The 24,418-nt window shown below is 40.5% G+C and overlaps 1 protein-coding gene and 1 long non-coding RNA gene across 3 annotated transcripts in view; one reads left to right on the forward strand and one right to left on the reverse strand.

Annotated features, from left to right (window-relative positions):
* The window catches only part of LOC142749630 (uncharacterized), a 28,286-nt gene extending 28,068 nt beyond the window's left edge, over nucleotides 1-218 (reverse strand). The window contains exon 1 of the long non-coding RNA XR_012882435.1: nucleotides 134-218. This is a non-coding gene — a long non-coding RNA (uncharacterized LOC142749630). The remainder of the gene's footprint in view (nucleotides 1-133) is intronic.
* The window catches only part of THSD4 (thrombospondin type 1 domain containing 4), a 684,213-nt gene that overhangs the window by 397,871 nt on the left and 261,924 nt on the right, over nucleotides 1-24,418 (forward strand). The window lies entirely within an intron of this gene.

Below are 24,418 nucleotides of genomic sequence, written 5' to 3' on the forward strand. Positions count from 1 at the left end.
AAAGGGCCATTGACAGATCAATCGCTCCAATGTTCACTTAGTACAGCAAGGAATGCTCCTCCCTGCTGTATAAAGCCACAACTGGACTGAAACAATGGTAATTAGCAGTAAAAAAATTAAATAAATAACTTACATTGTGAGCTTGCGATGCATGACATCAGTCCAGCAGTCTGGCTTCTTCTTTTTCCTGCGCATGACTGGAAGCTGGCATTCTTCCCACCTGATGTTGAGAGAATGCCAGCTTTGAGGCATTCGCAGAAGAAAGAAGCTGGAATGTTGGACATGTCACACAACGCATTGTCAGTTATGTCAATTATCTATTTTATTATTTTACAGCGAATTATTGTTTAGGTCCAGCGGTGGCTTAGTGCAGCAGAGAGGAACACTCCTTTGTGTACTAAGTGACCGCTGGAGCAATTGTATCTGTCAGTGGCCCTTTTAAAAGTGTTGGTCTTACAGAAAATGAACAAAAAAGAGAGGCTCAGACCCATAGGGAACTAAAGCATTTACTACTTAAAGTGGTACATACAAGCAGGCACACCCAGCGTAATAAATAATTGAACTTTATTAAATAGTCTCACTGTACATAAAGTGCACACATTGACTTGTATTTAATTTTAAAGAACAACAAATCTCCGAACTCTTTTTTTTATAACATAATAACGTTTTAATGCTGTTGCTAACCAACGATGAATAGAATACTTCCTACCGTTAATGTGACTTCTGGTGCTGCATGGATTTGCTGATGGCTTTGTAATCTGGTTCATACGTGGTGAGGTTTAGCTTCATGCAGGCGTTGAGACTTCCATCCGTTAAACGTGAACGTATGTTAGTCTTGATGTGCTTTAGATGTGAGAAAGACTGCTCGCATGCATAGGTAGAGCCAAACATTGTCAGTACAGCAATACCCACACGCTGCAGTGTTTGGTATGTGACAGGAAGTGCATTCCAAGTTTTGACAATCAGCTGGTCTGCATGTTGGAGTTGTTTCATTTCTCTCCACTTGTGTTTGCTTGCCAACTCTGCTTGCTGTCGTGCAAGTTTTTCCAAATCTTCATTAAGTGATTTAAACTTATTCACCCACATGTCTGAAGCCTTCAGGTCAGCAGCTTGTAGCTCAAAATCTCTGATGGAGACACCAGGGATATAACTCAGGTCAGTGCTGTCCAGTGCACACTCATGTGGATGAGTGATGAACTTAAAAAGACGAGTGTGCTCACGAAATTCTCCAAAGCGCGCTTTGAATGATTGCAGGAGATTGGATGTAAAGCCTGCTAGCTGCTGAATATCAAGATGTTGTGCAGGGTCATTTGCTGTGCATGCATCTTTAAACTCTCCCAGTTTTTCAAAGTGTATTAAACGACCTGTTTCAATGTCTGCGATAAACAGTTCCAGCTTATTTTCAAATGCAAACACAGCTTGTTGAAGCGATAAAACTGTATTACCAACGCCTTGCATTTTCACATTGAGCTGGTTCAGATGTTCAGTCATATCTACAAGATAGAAGAACTTCAGGAGCCACTCAGTGTTGGACAACTCAGGATGGTCAACGTTTTTCATTTCAAGAAAAGTTCGTATTTCACTCAGACAAGCTGCGAAACGGCTGAGCACCTTCCCTCTTGACAGCCAGCGCACGTTGCTGTGCAGAAGCAGACCAGGATAATTATTCCCAACTTCATCCAGGAGTGTTTTAAACTGGCGATCATTTAAAGCACGGGCAACAATAAAGTTGACCACCTGAATGACAAGTGACATCACCTCACCAAGCTGCTCACCAAACATCTGAGCACAAAGTGCCTCCTGATGTAGGATGCAGTGAAAACTAAGGATAGGTCTTTTTTCATGTTCACGAAGAAGCGCTACAAATCCTTTGTTTTTTCCTACCATGCATGGAGCACCATCAGTACACACTGAAATAAGTTTATGCATTGGTAGATTTTTTTCTTTAGTGAACTCAGTGAATGACTTGAACAAATCATCCCCTCTTGTTGTCCCTTTCAGAGGCAAAACAGCAAGACTTTCCTCATGTAACGTGTCACCGACAGCATACCTTGCAATGATGCTGAACTGAGATATATGGCTTACGTCAGTTGATTCATCCAAAGCAAGAGAAAAGAACAGAGCTGTATTTATGTCCTTCACTTGGGATGCCTCAATCTGATTTGCCATCATGATGGCACGGTCATGAACTGTTCTTGCTGACAGAGGCATGTCTTTTATCCGTTTGATAATCTTGGCTTTATCCGGAAAATCATCAAAAAGTTCATTGGCAACATCAAGCATAAATGTTTTGGCATACTCCCCATCTGTGAATGGTTTTCCGTTTCTGACAATTGCCAAAGCACCAACAAAGCTAGCCGAATTTAAGTCACCTTGTTGGGTCCAAACTCGAAGTTGCTGCTGACTAGCTTGCACTTTGAACAGCAGCTCTTGACAGGCTTTCTTCCTGCTGTCCCCTGCAGGATATTTAGATGCAAATGAAGCATGGCGTGTGTCAAAGTGGCGCTTTATATTTGACCGCTTCATGGATGCAATTTTATCATTGCATATAAGACAAACTGGTGAACCTGCTCTCTCCACAAAGGCAAATTCGTCTGTCCACTCCTGCTGAAAAGTACGATACTCCTCATCCTTCTTTCTTTTAGCCATCTTCTTCACTAACTAGTTATATTCGTTGTGCTCTGCAGCTCCGACTACCGGGTTGATCCCTGCATCTTACGTCACGCTGCTCCCTCTCTCTCCATAGAGGTAAATGGAATCTGCTGGCAGCGTATGCGCACCAGTGGCAGCACGACGTAAGATGCACGGTTCAACGCGGAAGTAAGAGCTGCGGAGCACAACGAATATAAATGGAGGGGGTTATGAAGCTCATGTCTCCTCGGTTCAGCAAGCGCCGAGGAGGCAGAGCCGGCGGCGCATGCGTGCTAGAGTGAAAGTATATGCAGCGATCCCACACAGATACGTCATCGGGTGGAATCGCTGCATTATGGGAGAAGGTAAAAACAGGGGCTAGCGCCCCAATAACATATAGCACGGGCGCCGTTCCTGAGCGCTTTATTACAGCTCTGGGAGACCTCCAGAGCTGTAAAGAAGCGCTCAGAACAGATTTTTGCCCTGATAGTGGTCCTTTAAATTAGTTTCTTATGCCCACAAGAGATTAATTTAAAGCCCCCAAGAGTGTAATATGGGTGGCAGATGTTTTTTAAGGCCATATTTTTTTTTTTTTTTGGGGGGGGGCTATATAATGGATTATGTGGGATTATTTTCAGGGGTGAAGTGGGAAGGGGGGGTTGGTGGGACACACTGTATTACACAGCCCCTTTATTGATGCAGCTCACTGCTGCTGACCATGAGGCTGTGTAACAATTTCCATGTTATAATGTTCACATTCAAAGCAGCAGCACAGCCAGGGGTTTCTGGAACGTCCAAGGGAGACACAAGGGAGGAGGCAGATGCCGCTTCACTAAGGGACGCAGGTGCGTGCTTGCAGACGGCACGGCTATGCAGGGAGTTATGGGAAATGTAGTCCATGCTCCCTGCCGCTCACCACTGCCGCCAATGCTTATCAGGCCATCAAAGAACTACCAATATCAGCGTGCACCGCGGCCTGATGGAGCGCGGTGCACGGGCTGATGGAGCGCGGTGCATGCATCCTTCCCATAGACAGGTAGGAGCCCTGTCTGCGAGCCAGATACGGCCATCAAAAGAGCCATATCTGGCTCGCGAGCCATAGGTTCCCGACCCCTGCTCTATATCATTAATAAATAAGTTGAATAATAGTGGTCCCAGCACTGAACCCTGGGGTGCACCACTTATCAGAGGTGTAGCTTGGTTCTCCTGCACCCGATGCAAAGATTCAGATTGGCGCCCCCACAACTTATTTCCCGACATCTCCTTCCCCCTCGCATGTTTGCTTTCTCTACCAATCAACGAGATGTAAGTTTTTTTTTCACAATTTTTCTTAATGTAACTCAAGCATAAAACCATTTCTACATTTTACAAGCGATATAGTTATATAAGGGAGTTAACATAAAAATAAATTAAAGAGGCCACACACAGCCCCCTGTAGATAGCGCCACACACAGCCCCCTGTAGATAGCGCCACACACAGCCCCCTGTAGATAGCGCCACACACAGCCCTCTATAAATAGTGCCACACACAGCCATCTATAGATAGCGCCACACACAGCCCCCTGTAGATAGCACCACACACAGCCCCCTGTAGATAGCGCCACACACAGCCCCCCCTCTTGTATATAACGCCACACAGCCCCCGTGCATACATATGGCAGACTGTGCACTGAAGAAAACCTGCAATCTTGCTATCCATTATCCCAGTTACAAAGAACCGTGAACAGTTTAAAAAGTTTCAACTCGGGGGCGGAGCTAGCGACGGACCTGAATGGACGTGTGCTGCTGAGCTCCGTAACTACCGACAGCTCATTTCTTGCATAAGATAGCGTGTTGCAGCCAGCCATGGTCAAGATCGGCGGCAGTAAGTCCAGAGACGACCAGGATCCCCCCAGAACACTCGGGGCTCAAGGAAACATGGAGAAGTTCGTGAAAAAGGGGCCGTTGGGTGCAGGCGGACATGAGGCCAAGATGGCGCCGTCCTCCTCTCGCTCCCGGGAAGAAGAAGTAGCCGGAGCAGCAGATGATAGCAGCGATGCAGGCAGCACTTCGACCGACTTGCCACTCACTAGAGACTTCTTCACAAAGGTACTTAATAAGGCTTTGGAGCCACTGGTTAGAGATTTGGCAGACATTAAACAAGATATGAGGCAAGTGGGGCAACGGGTAGAGAAGTTGGAGGCTACTCAGGAGGCAATGCTTGATTTTAACACGGCAGTCACACAATGCTTCTCCTCGTGTCAAAAGCACTTTAATTCAGTATTCCGGGCCCTAGAAGACCAGGAGAATAGGAACCGCAGGAACAACCTGCGTTTTAGAGGTGTGCCAGAATCCATCCCTGCTGACGCTCTGATGGAAACTATCAAGGGACTTTGCCGCTCGCTGATCGGCCCTAATACGCCTTCGGACATTGTTCTGGAGAGGGCTCACAGAGCTTTGCGCCCTAAACCAACAGCCTCTGACCCCCCGCGGGATGTAATATGTCGATTTCTGAACTACACGGATAAGGACGCTGTGCTGACTAAAGCGAGAAACACGGATGCTCTTACTTTACAAGGTTCTGTTATCTCTATATATCAAGATCTGGCATCTAGTACCCTTCAAAAACGTCGTCATCTGAAGCCACTTACTGATCATTTGAGGAATAAAAATATTATGTATCGCTGGACATTCCCGTTTGGATTATCATTCTTCTATGAAGGTCGTCGCATGCTTGTTTCATCCGTGACGGATCTGGAGTCCGTATATGCGCACATGGATATAGAGCCACTGGATATAGAAGACTGGGACCCGGTCCTGGATTTGACGTCTCTCCCTGCTACAGCTCACTTGACACCATGGGAAGATGTTCCAGCTCCTAAACGTCAACGCAGCAAGAAGAAATCGGGACGATTGGGCTCACGCAGATTAGCAGGGGAAAGAGAGGAACTGCCTTGAATAGCGGCGTGGTAACTCACGCTTTATATTACTATATTCTTTATTTGGCCATGGTGTGGACTGCTATGGCTAGATGAGCTGATTGTGTCGATACATGGTTAACTTACCAGATTCCCCCCGGTGGAAGGTTCTGTGTGAACCGTTACTGTTCTTGTTCTCAGTTTTGGGGTACTGTCCCCCATCTTTGTTATCTATGTTTGGTCTCCCCTTTCCCGTCATGTCATTGGTACTTTATGTCCTATCCGCGTGCTTTATCTATGGTCCTGCAGTACTATGGAAATTTGTGATATATCTCTCGGCTCGCCTTCATATGGTAGCAGAAAGATCATATGTTGTGTACTTGCCTGTCTGATTTGGAGATGTGATAGTGTAACCTGCCTCTGCACTGTAATATGGCTGCTCTGAAGATAGTGTCATATAATGTGAGGGGCTGCAACTCCCCCTCAAAGCGATGCCAAATTTTTTCTTTTATGAAGAAAGCAAAATGTGATGTTCTTATGCTGCAGGAAACACACTTTAAGAAGGATCATTATCCGAATCTTTCCTTCTCTCACTTTCCAGTATGGTTTCATTGTGGCAGCAATAGTGGGGCCTCCAGGGGGGTGAGTGTGGGTTTCGGAAAAACTGTACCATTTGTCTGTTTATCTAGCACTCTGGACCCAGAGGGCAGATACATTATATTGAAAGGTAAGATAGGCACTCAAATGGTCACTTTTGTAAATTTATATGCTCCTAATGTTGGACAGGTATTGTGGTTGAGTAAGGTACTACTGGTAGTGGATTCCATGGCAGAAGGTATGACTATTATAGGAGGGGACATCAACCTGGTTATGAATCCTTTAGTGGATTCATCCGTTAAGAAATCGGCTTTATCATATAGAGCTCTGAGGAGGGTTAAAACTTCTTTGGAGGATCGTGGCCTGGTTGATGTCTGGCGATGTTTTCATCCAACGGAGGTGGATTACTCCTTTTATTCTCATGTGCATAATTCCTATCAAAGATTAGACCACTTTTTTCTGCACAAAACTAACCTTCAATACTGTAGAAACACAAGTATAGGTTCCAGAGTGCACTCAGATCACGCACCGGTTTTTCTGTCATTACAGTTAGCTAACACACAAAGCAGATCGCCAAGGTGGAGGCTAAATCATTCGGTATTAGGGCGAGGAGACGTAAAGGAGAATATCAAACGAAAGTTGGAGGAATATTTTAGACTAAATGCTTTACCAGACACTTCCCCCCAGGTAGTTTGGGATGCTCACAAAGCTGTTGTAAGAGGGCACCTGATCAGCATATGTTCTCATATAAAAAAGGAAAGAGATAGAGATGTAGAGGTACTTCTGTCCCAGATCCAGAAATTAGAAAAACTCCATAAACAGTCCCTGGCTAGCCGACACTTGACTGAACTGAATGACCTTAGATCCCAGCTTAAAAACTTACTTAACGCCTCGTCGGCTAAATACTTTGAGAGGTCCCGACAAAATTTTTACGCTCATGGCAACAAGGCCTCTAAATTCATATCCAAAAGGGTCAAACAACGGCAGGTTAGCAATCACGTCCATATGTTAAAGTCACCGGATGGCAGCTTGACTTACTCGGCCCCTAAAATAGCTTCTCTGTTTAGGGACTTTTATCATAATCTTTATAATCTGGAGAAATCGCTACCCTCGGAGTGTCTGGCAGAGAGGCCTGGGCTCATATCCTCATTTTTAGACTCTCTCTCTCTTCCGGTCATCTCCGAGACACAGGGGGCAGTGTTAGCAAAACCATTTACTTTGGCAGAATTGGAGATAGCAGTTAAGAAGTCCCCAGTGGGGAAGTGCCCGGGGCCAGATGGTTTATCTATAGATTATTATAGATCCTTTGGAGAGATTCTCCTCCCTCGCTTATTATGCATTGCAAATCTTACCACTGAAGGAGTACCTCTATCTGTAGATATGTCAAGGGCATATATTTCCCTTATTCCCAAAGAGGGGAAGGACCATACGATCTGTGCTAACTTCAGACCCATCTCACTTTTGAACACGGACCTGAAGCTGATAGCAAAGATGCTGGCGTCTCGTTTAAAACAGATCCTCCCAGACATTATTTCGCCAGATCAGGTCGGATTTGTAATGCAGAGAGAGGGAAAGGACAACTCTACGAGGGTACTACACATATTACATCACGCACAAAAAAACAGGGTTCCAACAGTCCTTCTCAGCATAGATGCGGAGAAGGCCTTTGATAGGGTTAGCTGGAATTTTATGAGACAGACTATGCTGGCATTCCACCTCCCTACCCCATTCATTAATGCGGTCTTTTCAATGTATGCATCCCCCTCAGCGGTTATTACCGTGAATGGGGCCCTGTCCTCCCCTTTTGAAATTAGCAATGGCACCCGGCAGGGGTGTCCTCTTTCCCCCCTGCTGTTTGTCATGGTTATGGAGACTCTGATGCAGTCTATACGTTTAAAGTCAGATATAGCGGGTATGTGGGTAGGGGGGGTGGAACACAAGGTAGCAGCCTACGCAGATGATCTACTACTGATTGTCACGAACCCTATCACTGCACTCCCAAAAGTAAAAGAAGTACTGGACTCCTTTGGGTACGTTTCTAATTTCTTGATTAACGCGAGTAAATCAAAAGCGATGGGGATAGCGGTGTCGCCGGAGTGTAGAGAAAAATTGAGGGCCAACTCGGCCTTTGACTGGTCGTCATCCCATATAACCTATCTAGGGATAAAGATGTGTGCAAATTGTGATGAGTTGTTCTCCTTGAACTTCTTACCGCTACTAGCCTCTTTACCTGACTGGTTACAACGATTAGATCTGCCTTATCTGTCGTGGTTTGGTAGAAAGAACATTGTCATGTCCTATGTCCTGCCTAAGCTTACTTATTTGATGCAGACATTGCCAGTAGCTATTCCTCGGCTATATTTCTCACGTAAAATCAGACTATTTGCTAAGTTTATCTGGAAGGGGAAAAGGGCACGTATTGCGAGAGCCATTCTGACTCGGCAAAAAAAAGCAGGGGGAATTGGTTTTCCAGACCCAGAACAATATTATAGAGCAATACATTTAGCTAGGGTGTTAGATTGGGTACGAGCACCTGGACATAAACTATGGGTGTTGTTGGAAAACGCACTTTCCCCGTCACCGCTCAGGACTCTAATATTTATGGACCCCTCCCTGCTTTCGGATAACGGCCCCTCGAACCCCTTTACACGGGCAACACTCTCAGTCTGGAAAGGGTTTGTAGCTAGCTTAGGGGGACAACAGCTGCCATCTCCTCTGATAGAGGTAAGAGATATTATAGGGGCAGCCACAAAAGCAGTAAGGGATAGTGCCCCGTTACATGTCAGTAGCTCTCAGATGTCGCTGGCTCAACTGTTAGATGACGAGGGTTGTCTAATTCCCCATTCGGCTCTACTGTCTAAATTATCAATTACCAAGGGAAATTTTTTACTTCTTGCATATGTAAAATCTATTACTCTGCTATGTTGTAGGTCCACCTCGTTTCACAGAGAAGCTAACTGGTTTGAAATGCTATGTTCCCAGAATCGCACGCCAGTTAAGAGTATCTCTCAGATTTATAGAAAGATCTCTGTCCCTCTTGCAACTAGACCTCCATACTATATAGGATTGTGGGAAAGAGATTTGGGAAGGAAATTTACTGAGGCTGAAATATCCCGGATATTGATCGCCCCACATAAAGTGTCCAGATGCATTAAGATTCAGGAGAACAGTTATAAAATACTATCCTGTTGGTATAGGACGCCAGATAAGACCTGCATGTTTAGCTCCACACATCCAGATACGTGCTGGCTTTGCGGGAGGGACAGTGGCAGTTTTTATCATGTGTGGTGGGAATGTGTCCCGCTGAAAGAATGGTGGGAAATTTTTTTCTCAATATGTAATTCCGTTTGCAAGGGAACAATTCCGGTATCACCGGAAATTGCGTTACTTTCTATTGCAGATTCTTCAGTCCCGGTAGTCCCATCTGCTTTATTCAAATTGCTGATAGTGGCGGCTCGCCTGTTAATACCCCTACATTGGCTAACGGATACAGTTCCATCCTTAGATCACTGGACTGCGAGGGTAGATCAGATCTATAGGTTTGAGGAGATGTCTCATTGGAACTCGCATTCGAGGGATAAATTTCTCAAGATATGGCATCCATGGAAAAAGTACCGTAAATTTGTGTGATGTGATTTATTATGAACTAAGAGGTTAAGTTATACCTTCGTATGTGGACAGTAATGCTTGTCGCGGATGTACCAATGTTTTTCCTTCTTTTTTCCCCTCCCCTGGGTTTTTACCCTGTTCAATATTCTCTTCCCTGTTTCCCCCCCCTTATGGTCTGTAAAGTACTTATAATATGGCATGAGATGTAATGCTTAACTGTTCAGACGAATATTGTTGGAAAATTCAATAAAAAAAAAATTTAATAAAAAAAAAAAAAAAAAGTTTCAACTCCAGTTTATTAACTCCATTTATTTCACAAGCCACTTAGTCCAGCAAGCTCAGAGAGATCAGTACAATCATAGTTCCTATGCTGCCATATTTTAACACAAGTTTGGTTGTAATGGAATATTTATTGTAGCTGTCAGACAAGCGACATCTACATTTATCGATACGGCTAATGATGTTAATGATTTTTATATATGCACAATTCATTTTAATCTGCTCAAAACAATAGTTTTATCATTTTGTGTATTTAGAATAGGCAGTACTATTGCAAACCAATGCATTGTAACAATAGTCACTAATTGTAATTGAAGCATGAATCCAACATGTATTTTATTTTAGTTAGTACTTGCCACACTTTGGAGGGGACTTTTGCTTTTCAAGGCAGAGGTTTCAATGCCTCCAAATTTTGAGCAGGTGAATGTGGGTAGTAATGCAGCGTATTCAACAGATCTGCTGTCCAGTCCTGTTATACTACAGCCCTGTGATGGGAGCTTACTGCATACCGCCAACAACGCTGTAAAACATTATAAGCCTTATTTATCAAAACTTCCTATAGCAACCAATAGGAGCTCAGCTCTGGAAAAATTAAAGCTGCACTGTAATTAGTTGCTATGAGCAACAAGTTAATGTTTTTTGGATTAAAGGGGGGTTGTCTGTAGGGATGATGCATCATGATACAGTATGCTGTTGTCCACAAAGTCAATAGTACAAGATGCGCACAGCAGCTTAAAGGGAATATTCCACCATGCTTATGCTGCCCTCTCCGAGGGCAGCATGAAATAGGTCCAGACATGCTGAGTTCAGCTCTTTGTCTATCTTATGTGCCTTTTAGTGGAACGTAAGTTCATATACTTTGGAACTAACACTGGATCCTGTTATGATCTTCAATGCAAAACTATTGGTAGTAGTAATATTAGAAATGTCATGTTAAAGAATGTTATAAACTTTTTTTTATATTTTACTTGCATTGAACAGAGTTTGGACAAAGGTGGACCTTTACTGTAAAAATATGTTGCTAAAGGATTTCTCCAAGTTGCTTTATTAATTAGCTGAAAGAAGCATACAAAGTTCTCATAATTTATAGGATATCTAATGCAATAATTCAGTCTCGGTGTCTTCGACTACATGTAAAATGCTTCTCTATGGTTTGGGTTTTTGGCCATAGAGTCCTGTATCGCAAACTGCGAGCACTTCATGAATTTGTTTTATCGAGGACTCGAGCTCTTGCATACCCCAATGATAATCCTGGATCTTTTCTTAAAACTGTACATCCCTCTATTATTCTTCCTGCAAATGTATTAAGAAATTGACTTGGGTAACTGTGTTTCCATTCTTTTTATTAATAGTGTATCTTTACACGGTCTGACATGATCACCACTATATGTAATATTTGCATCTTTCGCGTGCTTCAATCTGCACACCCAATCATCTATCTTTTTTATTATTTATTGGTAAATTCATTAATTTCTTAAAACTTCTTAGATACTACATGATATTAAAAGAGAGTATGTGATTTATACTACAAATAGGTAGTCTTTATCTGACTGCTAAATGTTTTCTATATTTTTACTATAGTATTTTTTGAAACTTTGCCTCCAATAGTATGTCTCTGGGACTCTAGCTGCAGGAGGGGACATTGCTTATTTTCCTACTTTGTGCACATAGACGTCTATGTGAATAAAATAAATAAGTAAGAACAGTCTCTGTCTGCAGCCAACTGTCCTGAGACGCATCTCCTGGGAACAAAAAAGACATGAGCTATACTGCAAACTACTATATGTCCGTTAACAGAGCAGTCAATGTTCTCTCTTTATATAAAGTACAACACCTATTTAATAGCATTCTAGGTTCGTTTTTTTGGGAATTACGCTAGTAAACTGTGTGTTTACATGTTTATGCAGTTTGTGGCAATTTTTATAAGATTTTAGTTGACATATGAGATGTATACACTCATTCCTAACTTATACAAAATAAATTTTTTACATAGAAATCTTAAAACATGCCACTCATTACTTAAAGGGTTATTCCCATCTACATAAATCGAGCTATTAAGCTCACCCTTCTAAAGATAATAATATTTGTAATTACCTTTCTTTATCCCAGCGATGTCGTTTTCACTATATTCTTTCTTCTTCTCGCTGTCCGTCCCTCTTTGCTTGTAGCTCGTTGTCTAGGGATCCGGCCACCACTATTTACCTTTAGCGGTGGCCGCGCATGTGCAATGATATCCTCTCTGTCCTTAGGAGAGGATGTAATATCTAGCATGAACGCGCATATCGGCGCATGCGCATTAGATGCCGGGCTGGCCATCAGTCGTGAAGAGAAGTCAGCGGTCCGCTCAAGGTACTGCATGTAACGTGTGTGTCTGTGTTTGTGTCTTTGTGTGTGTGTATATATGTGCATATGTGTGATGGGTGCCGTGGTGTTGCAATTCACGGTGTGTTCGTCTTAACCAGGCTTACCATGCCTGGTTGAGACGAACATTCTCCCGATGCTGCTAGAACTACTTTAGCTAGCAACGTCAGGAGCGCGCACACTGCAGAGCGGCTTGATTGACATCGAGCCGCTCACGCCCTTTTTTATAAAAGATAACCAGCACTAGCTGAGTTATCAAGTTTAAAAAAAAGGTAGTTAGGGAATTAATTTTTAAAAAATGTTAACAGCAAATTATTTTTTATTTCATTTCAGCTTAGAATGCCTAAACATTGACTCAACTTGGGAATAACCCTTTAACATTAGGACTTCAGTTGTTTAAAGAACTATGTTGACAGTAAAAAGAAACAAAAATCAAAGAAATCAAACCCTGTGATTAACATTTTTTATATGTTTCAAACAGTGAAAATTAATTATACCATATTAATACCATTCTCAAATATTTGTTCTATAATTCTGACCTCAACAACAAAGATCTTGGGAGAGCCCAACTAGATGTATTCTTGTAGCAGTTAATAATGTGTGGTCTTTCTTTTAAACATATTACATTCCTTTGAAGAGCAATAGATCGTGATCCAATATAATTATGTTTGCAATTTCATTTGTTAGAACCAGTGTATATTAGCGTTTATGTTAGAGGGTTGGGAATGGCATTGAAAGACATACTGTGTGTGTGCGTGTATATGCATATATATATATTTATATATATATATATATTTATATTTATCTTTTTTATATATATATATATATATATATATATATATATATATATATATATATATATATATATATATATATATATAGTGAAGGAAATAAGTATTTGATCCCTTGCTGATTTTGTAAGTTTGCCCACTGTCAAAGACATGAACAGTCTAGAATTTTTAGGCTAGGTTAATTTTACCAGTGAGAGATAGATTATATAAAAAAAACAAAAAACAGAAAATCACATTGTCAAAATGATATATATTTATTTGCATTGTGCACAGAGAAATAAGTATTTGATCCTTTTGGCAAACAAGACTTAATACTTGGTGGCAAAACCCTTGTTGGCAAGCACAGCAGTCAGACGTTTTTTGTAGTTGATGATGAGGTTTGCACACATGTTAGATGGAATTTTGGCCCACTCCTCTTTGCAGATCATCTGTAAATCATTAAGATTTCGAGGCTGTCGCTTGGCAACTCTGATCTTCAGCTCCCTCCATAAGTTTTCGATGGGATTAAGGTCTGGAGACTGGCTAGGCCACTCCATGACCTTAATGTGCTTCTTTTTGAGCCACTCCTATGTTGCCTTGGCTATATGTTTCGGGTCATTGTCGTGCTGGAAGACCCAGTCACAAGCCATTTTTAATGTCCTGGTGGAGGGAAGGAGGTTGTCACTCAGGATTTGACGGTACATGGCTCTATACATTCTCCCATTGATGCGGTGAAGTAGTCCTGTGCCCTTAGCAGAGAAAAACCCCCAAAACATAATGTTTCCACCTCCATGCTTGACAGTGGGGAGAGTGTTCTTTGGGTCATAGGCAGTATTTATCTTCCTCCAAACACGGCGAGTTGAGTTAATGCCAAAGAGCTCAATTTTACTCATCTGACCACAGCACCTTCTCCCAATCACTCTCAGAATCATCCAGATGTTCATTTGCAAACTTCAGACGGGCCTGTACATGTGCCTTCTTGAGCAGGGGGACCTTGCGGGCACTGCAGGATTTTAATCCATTACGGCGTAATGTGTTACCAATGGTTTTCTTGGTGACTGTGGTCCCAGCTGCCTTAAGATCATTAACAAGTTCCCCCCGTGTAGTTTTCGGCTGAGCTCTCACCTTCCTCAGGATCAAGGATACCCCACGAGGTGAGATTTTGCATGGAGCCCCAGATCGATGTCGATTGACAGTCAATTTGTATGTCTTCCATTTTCTTACTATTGCACCAACAGTTGTCTCCTTCTCACCCAGCGTCTTACTTATGGTTTTGTAGCCCATTCCAGCCTTGTGCAGGTCTATGATCTTGTCCCTGACATCCTTAGAAAGCTCTTTGGTCTTGCCCATGTTGTAGAGGTTAGAGTCAGACTGATTAATTGAGTCTGTGGACAGGAGTCTTTTATACAGGTGACCATTTAAGACAGCTGTCTTTAATGCAGACACCAAGTTGATTTCGAGCGTGTAACTGGTCTGGAGGAGGCTGAACTCTTAATGGTTGGTAGGGGATCAAATACTTATTTCTCTGTGCACAATGCAAATAAATATATATAATTTCGACAATGTGATTTTCAGTTGTTTTTTTTTAATATAATCTATCTCTCACTGGTAAAATTAATCTAGCCTAAAAATTCTAGACTGTTCATGTCTTTGACAGTGGGCAAATTTACAAAATCAGCAAGGGATCAAATACTTATTTCCTTCACTGTATATACACTACCGTTCAAAAGTTTGGGGTCACCCAGACAATTTAGTGTTTTCCATGAAAACTCACACTTATATTTATCAAATGAGTTGCAAAATGACTAGAAAATATAGTCAAGACATTGACAAGGTTAGAAAAAATGATTTTTATTTGAAATACTAATTTTCTCCTTCAAACTTTGTTTTCATCAAAGAATGCTCCATTTGCAGCAATTACAGCATTGCAGACCTTTGGCATTCTAGCTGTTAATTTGCCACTCTGCCCTGAAGACCAGCATCCCGGAGTCGCCTCTTCACTGTAGACATTGACACTGGCGTTTTGCGGGTACTATTTACTGAAGCTTCCAGTTGAGGACCTATGAGGCGTCTATTTCTCAAACTAGAAACTCTAATGTACTTGTCTTGTTGCTCAGTTGTGCAGCGGGGCCTCCCACTTCTCTTTCTACTCTGGTTAGAGCCTGTTTGTGCTGTCCTCTGAAGGGAGTAGTACACACCGTTGTAGGAAATCTTCAGTTTCTTGGCAATTTCTCGCATGGAATAGCCTTCATTTCTAAGAACAAGAATAGACTGTCGAGTTTCACATAAAAGCTCTCTTTTTCTAGCCATTTTGAGTGTTTAATCGAAACCACAAATGTAATGCTCCAGATTCTCAACTAGCTCAAAGTAAGGTCAGTATTATAGCTGCTCTAAACAGCAAAACTGTTTACAGCGGTGCTAACATAATTGCACAAGGGTTTTCAAGTGTTTTCTAATCATCCATTAGCCTACTAACACAGTTAGCAAACAGAATGTACCATTAGAACACTAGAGTGATGGTTGCTGGAAATGGGCCTCTATACACCTATGTAGATATTGCATTAAAAACAAGACATTTGCAGCTAGAATAGTCATTTAGCACATTAACAATGTATAGAGTGTATTTCTGATTAATTTAATGTTATCTTCATTGAAAAAAAACTGTGCTTTTCTTTCAAAAATAAGGAAATTTCTAAGTGACCCTAAAATTTTGAACGGTAGTGTGTATATATATATATATATATGTATATATATATATATATATATATATATATATAAAGCTAAATAATATCCAGAAAAGAGTTTCTTTGGTTCAGTAATAGAGGTCAGATTTGCCTGTGGGCCAGGAATTTCAATGGTAATATGGAAATTCTCTGGCAATATCCCTTGTGGTCTAGGATGAAAGGGGGCAGGGGGGATTTTTTAGAAATGGCTTTTCATAGGCTACTCTTAATATAAAGAAAGTTGATGAAAGGTGCGACCCATTTGTTAAGTTTCTTAATAAATGTGTTGCATTTTTGGCCTATCGTGCGACGTCCATTTCCCACTTCCCATCAGACTTAAAATAAAAAAGTACGATACTCACCTCAACGCTCTCTTTTTGCCATCGGGTCCCCTCAGCATGATGTGGCTCATACAACGTCCTGCTGATGAGGGAGCCAGAGGGGTGAAGAGCATACTTTTTCTTTTTTATTGATTATTCTAAAGGGGGGTAGTTCGATCTGGGGGGGCAGAGTGCGAGGTAGAGTAAATAGTAATACATTTGTTTGGCTCCGCCCCTTTTGGTAAGTCATGCCCCTTTTCACAAAAGTGGCAAGGGCGGCGTAAAAAGGCAAAAAAGGTCAAAACTTTTGGGCCCATTTGAGACTTTTTTTATGCCTGATAGCTGCCGTAGAAAGGTTAATAAATCCCCTCCTGGTGTCTAGTGATTATTTACCTGCAGCCTGTATCAGGAAGCAAAATACTGTTAGTCACATTCACCTTCCTGTCCTGCACTGATCATAGAGATTCGGTCACCCAGGTCAGTGCAGAGCAGAGGGTTAGATCTTGGCATAGTTCTCTTTATGATTGGGCACAACACTGTAAATGCCTGATTACTGACCGTGGAGTAGAAAGTTTTCTGATCGACTGTCAAGTTGCTTCTGGGGTTCTCATCCTCAAGATAACACTACAGGGAAGCAGGCACCAAGTACTTCTATAGAGTAAGAACTTGGTTTCCTAAATAAGGGTAAAATAAAATTAAGAAAGACCATACATTTTAGAACAGAATATTCTCTTTATCTCATGTTTAATATGCATTATTAATAACACAATACTGTTTAATTACAGGGTTATCCAAATTAATTAATTTAAATCAGATTCTAGTTTTTCTCTAGTGCTCTGTGTGTTAAATAACCTTTAATGCAAAGTGCCCAGATGGTGAGTGTCCAGGATTTCCAGTTATTTATGTAATAATTTGCAATCAATCCCGCTGTAATACACAGAAACTAACGGTGCACACAAGTGCATATTGTGTCGATTTTGTATACATGTTATTTCTGGAGACTCCATAAATATGCACTAGTATGCACTAAGCAGGTGTTACACTAAACTTGTTACTTGTATAGACAAGGCTGAGTAAGCTCATCGTAAAATCTGAGATCGTCCAAACAGACATGCAGTGCCTATTTGGTTTTACCCTCAGATTCCAGTCGAGAAAGCTAGTTAGCAGAAGATTTGCTTAACATACTCATAATCCAAGTGGAAGAAAAAAAGTTGATGGGCCATTCTGCATCATTATTTGTGGTAGTTGTATTGTTGTTCATTACAGTTGATAAAGGCTAAACATGAAAACACCAACATATGCCTCTGTTGTCAATAAATACAATCTTATAATACAATGTATCTATAGTAACTAGTCAATTCAGTGCAAACTAGATTTTTTTTATTATTGACCCCCAGTATATTTTTCAGATCTCTCTTGTGAGGTCATGTGGGCACAACCCTGTCAAATCTATCATTACTGTTTCTATAAATTTAGCAGAATTAGATATTAGAATTAAAAGAGATACCTGGGTTTAAACTATTTTTTCTAAGTGCATGCTACTTTCTTGTAAAGCTGGCCACAGTTTGGCTTGCTGTCATGATCGGGCTGATAATTAACCCCTTTAGACTTTCTCACAAGGTTGCGACCTTTACTTGGAAAGACGAATCTTTCAGATCTGTTCTCTTTCAGCACATTCAGGTTGTGAAAGCTGTCCATACTATAAACAAGTAAATAATGTGTTGCTATATCAGTGAAAGTAATGGCTGATACAAACATTGATGAAACTTGTAGGATACATTTGTCAATCGAGGGTGTAGATGGGGAGAACTTTCAATTGTTTGTTTGGACTGGTGAGGGACAGTATAGTATTATATGTTTAGGGTCTACTATTGTGCCTCTTGTTTGGTACGGTTATTAAAATCTGTTAGGGCTGCTATTAGAAGACTGAAAGAACTAGGCTCTGTCTAAACAAAAAGAATAAAAGAGCATAGTCTGAAGACCCACAGATGTTGAACTGTATCCAAGGTTCTTCTAAAAGCTCTGACCTCTTTCCCACGTAGACTGTCTTGAGAGGTGTCTCTCATCCATGCTCTGTTATCCAGCTTTATTTCAAATCTCCTTCCCTGATCCAAGATAAGTAGTAACTTCCTCTCTACATGATGCATAAATGATGGTAACCCTCCTCACAAGGTGTACGTTATGTATGGTCTGCTGGTGGGAAATCGCAGGAGCAAAAACTCACGCCTCTCTATTTTGACTTGAGAAAAGGAATTGAACTCACTCTTTTCTTCTGACTGTGCAAAAGCACTTAATACTCATAAAGTATTAAATACTCCAGGTTGCTGGAGATGGATTTTAAACTTCTCTTTCATATGGGCATCATGGTGGCTCAGTGGTTAACACTACTGCCTTTCAGCACTGGGGTCCTGGGTCCTACTCTGACCAAGAAAAATATCTGCATGGAGTGTGTATTCTCTCCTCGGGTTTGCATTGGTTTTCACCCACACTCCAAAAACATACTGACAGGTAAACTGGATTGATATGAAATTTGGTCTTAGTGTGTGTATGAGGAAAGGAATTTAGAGTGTGAGCCCCATTGGGGACAGGGACGGGTGTGAGAGATGACAATCTCTCTACAGTGTTCCTAAATCTTAGAAAGGGAATAATTCAATACATTTATTCATCTTTTTTTGGTAGATGAACTTAGAATGCATTTGGAAAGTCTTCAGACCCATTCAATTTTTTCACATTTTGTTATTTTGAGGTCTTGTGTTAAAAAATAAATTAAAAAAAATCAAGTTTTCCCCCATCATTCTGCACTCAATGCCCCATAATGACAAAGTGGGAACAGAATGTTAGTAATCTTTGCTAATTTATTGAAAAGGAAAAACAAAAATATTGCATTGACATAAATATTCAGATCCTTTACTCAGTAACTGAGTTGAAGCACCTTTGGCAGCGATAACAGCCTCCAGTTTTCTCGGGTATGATGCCACAAAGTTTGCACACCTGGATATGGGGATATTCTGCCATTATTCTCTGCAGATCCTCTCAATCTCTGTCAGGTTGGATAGGGACCATCTGTGGACAGCAATTTTCAGGTCTCTCCAGAGCTATTCGATTGGGTTCAAGTCAGGGCACTGGCTGGGCCACTCAATGACATTCACAGAGTTGTCACTAAGCCACTTCTGTGTGATCTTGGCTGTGTGCTTAGGGTCATTGTCTTGTTGGAAGGTGAACCTTCGGCCCAGAGCACTCTGGATTAGGTTTTCATTAAGAATATCTCTGTACTTTGCTCCATTCATCTTTCTCTCAATCCTGACCAGTCTCCTGTCCTAGCCGCTGAAAAACACCCCCACAGCATGATGCTGCCACCACCAATCTTCACTCTATGGATGGTATTGGTCAGGTGATGAGCAGTGCCTGGTTTCCTCCAGACATGACGCTTAGAATTGAGGCCAAAAAGTTCAATCTTGGTTTCATCAGACCACAGAATCTTGTTTCTCACTCTCTGAGAGTCCTTTATGTGCTTTTTTGCAAACTCCAGAGGACTTTCATGTGTCTTTTACTGAGGAGAGGTTTCTTTCTGGCCATAAAGTCCAGATTGGTAGTGTACTGCAGTGATTTTTGACCTTCTGGAAGTTTCTCCCATCTGCACACAGGATCTTTAGAGCTCAGCCAGAGTGACCATTGGATTCTTGGTCACCTCTCTTACCAAGGCCCTCCTCGATTACTCAGTTTGGTGGGGTGGCCAGCTCTAGGAAGTGTCCTGGTTCTTCCAAACTTCTTCCATTTAAGAATTATGGAGGCTACTGTGCTCTTGGGAACTTTCAGTGCAGCAGAAGTTTTTTTGTACCCTTCTCCAGATCTGTGCCCCCACACAATCCTGTCTCTGAGCTCTACAGGCAATTCTTTCCTACTCATGGCTTGGTTTTTGCTCTGATATGCATTGTCAGCTGTGAGACACAGGGGTGTGGTGTGTCTTTCCAAATCATGTCCAATCAAATGTATTTACCACAGGTGGACTCTAGTCAAGGTGTAGAAACATTTCAAAGATAATATAGAGAAATGAGAGGCCCCTCAGAGCTAAAGTTCAAGAGTTATAGCAAAGGTTCTGAATAATTACATCCATTCAAAATGTAAGTTTTCCATTTTTAATAAATTTGCAAAATTTATAATATTGTGTTTTCACTTTGCCATTATGGGCTATTGAGTGCAGAATGATGGGGGAAAACGTTATTTTTTTAAATTTTAGCTTAAAGGCCTCGTCATAACAAAATGTAAGAAAAAGTGAAAGGGTCTGAAGAGTTTCTGAATGCACTGTATGTCTCTGAATGTAAAACAAATTAATCAAATAGAGGGACCCAAGGTTAATGGCGATGGCACTCTGAACATGGATCTCATGGAACAGACTCTGCTCCCAGGGTGGGCTTCCATTTCTTTTAGTCTTCCATATATATGATGAATATATTTTTTCTTTTGTTCTTTCTCAATCCCCTACTATTCCCTTTTCCTCCCTCTTATCCCTTTTTCTTCTACCCTAGCCTTTCTTTCCTTTAGTTTGTCCTCAGCTCTTCAATCCTTTTGATAGATACCCTGATGTATTGAAAGTATGTTTTACTCAAATGTGATGCCTAATGCAACTGGAAGGGTTTTGGTTTTGTGATCATATACCAAAAATGTTTGTTATATTCTGCTCTAACTTTTAGTATAAGTGATTGAACCATAAAATAATCAGAGACATTTTAGGTTCAGCAGTCTATGGTTGAGATCCTATAGGGCCCTTCATGTTCATTGCCCAGGCCACCACATTTGTATACACTGTTTATTTTTTTAATATATAAATCTTTTTATTTTTCTTTCGCAGTCTCATTTTAAAATAAGATATCCAGTACAAAAAAAGAAAAACACTAGAAATCAAGTGACACACTTCAAATCCCTCCCCCTACCGCCTCCCCCAGCCAAGAAAGGAGAGCGAATAAAATAAAATAAAAAAAGAACCAAAACAACCTTAATCATTATTTCAATTATTACACCTTAGACCTGAGAGATACATTTTCTTTCTCTTTTTATTTTCCATTATATATTAGGAGAAGTCTTACCATTTCTCCCATGTATCAACCGATTTATTCAGTTTCCCCTTATCCCTATCTCGGATGCATTCATACTCTTTACATGTATTATATCCATTCATCCATTCCTTAATATCGGGAGGGTCTGGGGACATCCATCTCCCAACAATAGTCAACCTGGCCATAAATAATAATCTTGCGATCATTATCTCCTTAGAGCCATCCATATCTAATGTGCATCCCAGTATTGCATATAAGGATGCAAAGGGAACTACAATACTTTATCTACTTTCTATGATCTGATATATATTTCTCCAATATGGGATCATTTTTGGACAGCTCCAGACTGTATGCAATAAATTTGCCTTACCATATAAACATCTACTGCACAGTTCATTAACACTAAGGCCTATCCTTTGTAGGAGATCTGGGGTATAATATAATCTATATACTAAATTAACTTGTTTCCATATATGATTATTATTGAGTGGCACCACTTTAATATTCTGATATATATTTTCCCACGTTTTAGTATGTAAACATCCAATATCTCTTTCCCATTTATGTGCACTCGTATGTATTAAATTATCCATGACTTTTACCAAGTATAAGCCTATAAATTAGTGACAGTGCTTTCTGGATTTTCTATATTTTCTCAGTAAGTCCAACTTCCTGTGTTTGGTGACTTTTAATAAGTGTTTATTTACTTAATTTCTTATTGCATGTGCGAATTGAATATATCTGAAATAATATTTCTCACATACGCCGCATTTATTCTGAATTTGAGCAAAACTTAATAACTGCCCTTGCTGGAATAAATGATGTACCTTAGTTATCCCCTTTCTAAACCAAAATTCTGTAACTAACAGTTTATTCACTTCCCTCAAGTGACCATTTTCCCATATAAGAGTGAAATTATACCCTTCCAAATTTCCCAGATTTTAACCTGCGTTACTAATTTTCCCTCTCTTTGACAAAAAAAAATTCAAACGTAAGCAATCTCTTTAATTAGTACCCCTCTCAAGAAGGCTTTAAGGGCATCCCAGACATACTGAATGAGAGTAGAGTTCATATTACTTTCCCAGAACTCCGATATTTGTTGTTCAATCAGAGTGTGTCCATTAATAAGCAAGTCAGGTTTAATCCTGGGTAAGGCAGCTCCATGGACCCTGCTCCCACCTAATCTCAGATCCAACACCATGGTGGAATGGTCTGATATCCCCAGGGTTCATTAACCATCCTACTAATTAAATCCAAACCCCCATCATTCACCAGAGTTAGGTCTATTCTAAACATTGACTTATATGTCAGGCTAAAACATGAGAAGGCTTTTCTATTTTAGCACACTTCGGCGGTCAGGAGAAGGAGAAAGGAGGCGGGAGGAGAGCACGTGCTACGTCATGACGTCACACTCTAATAATGCACTGTAATAATAGTTATAAATTACCATTTTATATCTTATCTTAGTGATAGAACAGTCTGGGTTTTTGTGAAATTATGGCAGTAAGTCTTAGTTTTGCTGCTGGTCATGGTGGTAAAATGACTCATTTAGACATACACACCTACTGTTATCAATTTCTTATAAGGCCGATAAAAACATCTTGCAAAGATGTACAGCCTAACATTTATATTGGTACCATCTATAACAAACAGGTTTACCAATAAGGTACACATCTTCACTAACTTTCAGCTTGACAATTTTGTATAGCAATATATATATGTATATTTTAGATTTTTTAACCCTAAACTAGTCATTTTCGAAAACAATCTCTAAATCTAAAGGGCAACTTGTTTGGAAAATAAAACAAGGCAGCATTTTCATGATGATTTCTCTATATTTTTCTTGTGCTTGAGATGCAAGCTGGAGAAGTCTGTAGGAAAGCATTTTATCCCACAAAGATTTGTATCATTGCCAGTACAGATAGGTGTAACCATGTTTTTATAGCTGCAAGAGACATGGAGAACGTTGTGAATTTTGTTTCTCTAAAACCTTGGGCGAACCTTAGAGTGGTTTTAAACAGGAGAATACGATATTTGAAAAACAGACATATTATTTTACAAAATGCAAGATATACAATCGTGCTCTGCTGGGGTGCTTGGGAAAATAAGACTAAATGTTCTTGTTTGGTAGCTGGTATGTAGAAAACAAGGCATTGAGAGTGAATAGGGGATGATATTGTAACATAAAATATATGTGCTTTCTCTATAGCACTGTACAACTGAGAATTTATTTTCTGCCATTAAAAGCATGGGGTTCCATGGGGTTAGTTTAACTTACAATACATATAAGACCAGAAAACTGTAAAAGATGTTGGGTTCTCAATATCATTTAACTATTTAAATATACTGTACTTGTTGAGCCTTCCACCTACTTTTACAAGTCTTGACGTGACTATAATGTAGAAAAAAATGTCCGCTTATGATCTGGCATGTGCTCAAAAACTTGTGCTCGCTCTAATGGATAATATGTGCCTATCTATTAATGTAAAAAATGGCTTATTGCAATTCATATTTCACAGAAACCAGCCTGCATATACAGTGTGCAAATGATCTGCTCTGGAATTGGGCAGAATGATCGGATTACCACTTCAGACCTCTAGTGGTTCCCACTTGTTTATCATGTTAAGTTTTTGGTGCTCATTTTGATGCGGTGTAAGCGCCAAAAATGGATTAAATATCCCCTCATTGGGGGGCAGATGTGTTTTTTTTCCTGGGCTGTTTTTGACCACTTGCGGAAAAAAAGCTACATGCCCTATGTTGAAGCGGATTCTGTCTCTGAACCTCCATTGAAATCAATGGGAGGCAGAATAAAAATGCACTGCCCATTTGAAGCAGTTTTTGACACAGTTTTTGCACTTGATTAATTAAAAAAAACAATAAAAACAAACGCCTAAAAGTGTCAAAATACACGTCAAAAAAAGTGTCAAAAACGCTGGCATTTCAAAATCTGCCTCAAGGCATGCGTGAAGGAATATTTTGGCAGATTTGTTCTGCCTAACAAAAAATTCTGTCTTAAATGGAATCGATCGTCAGAAAAATAACCTATTGCTTAAATTGATTTATTTTACATGAAACAGTTTTTGTCAAAAATGTTGGCAGTTTATTATTCATTTTCTGTGTTGCCATGTATACCAAAAAATATTAAAATATTTCAATATTTTAACAGTAGCCACAGTG

Source organism: Rhinoderma darwinii, chromosome 3 (assembly GCF_050947455.1).
Source record: "Rhinoderma darwinii isolate aRhiDar2 chromosome 3, aRhiDar2.hap1, whole genome shotgun sequence".
Lineage (NCBI taxonomy): Eukaryota > Metazoa > Chordata > Amphibia > Anura > Rhinodermatidae > Rhinoderma > Rhinoderma darwinii.